A 950-nucleotide genomic window follows, 5' to 3' on the forward strand; every position below is an offset into this window, starting at 1 on the left:
ACATGTACATTGTAATCTAAACTAACTATTAACTCAATGTGCCAAAAGCCATACACGAAGTCAAGACTAATTAAGTAAGATTATTTTCTTTTGGTCTGTTCTGCTGTTGGGCATTTCATCGTGAAATGAATTACATTCAAGCCTATAAAAATATTTGTTTTAATCAATGTCTTGCCGTAAATCTTCACTCGTCTTTTGGTAAAACGCAACAGTAAACTTACAAGCAAACCCTACATAAAAAAATTCCTTTTTACGAGGCTTCAAATTGGTTTGTCGATCATCATCACAAGCACAATCTCTTTCATGAATGTCATGTTTTTCGTGTTAAAATGGACCTAAAATATCTACAGATACATCACAGTAGTAAAGAAAACAACTCCTATGACCGAACTGTAACAGTTGCATTTATTGTTATCTCAACCCAATTTCTTGACTTTCAAAGCGAGTTAACTTGTAAATTATGGTAAGTTATGGATCGATAACTTGCTATATAAAAGGTTAACTGCTGATATAATAAATCAATTTACCAATACCCTTGATTGTCTAACAAACATAAAATACATAGTTAATTTGTATTTTACTGTTCATACACCACTTAATCAAAATATAAATATTTTTACTTTTCGTTTTTTATATGTCGCCAAAATTTATTAATATTCATTTCATTTCTTTTTTTTATCTTTTCACTTCTGGCTTCTAGTACAAAATAAAGATCAAAGTGGTCTTCTTATGATCATAATAATTACTAAAAACTTATTAAAGCAAATCTCCTATCCAAACATTACCTCAAACCTTTTATGACAAAGTCTTGAAAAAACAATCATCATGGGTATGATTTGATGGTAGAAGCCAGTTCGGTTGAGAACTTTATTTTCTCACTGTATTTGTTAATCACAGAAGTCTATGTAACTGTCTACAAATTCATGTCAAATTAGAAAATATTCAGATCA

This window comes from Lottia gigantea, assembly GCF_000327385.1.
Source record: "Lottia gigantea unplaced genomic scaffold LOTGIsca_158, whole genome shotgun sequence".
NCBI lineage: Eukaryota > Metazoa > Mollusca > Gastropoda > Lottiidae > Lottia > Lottia gigantea.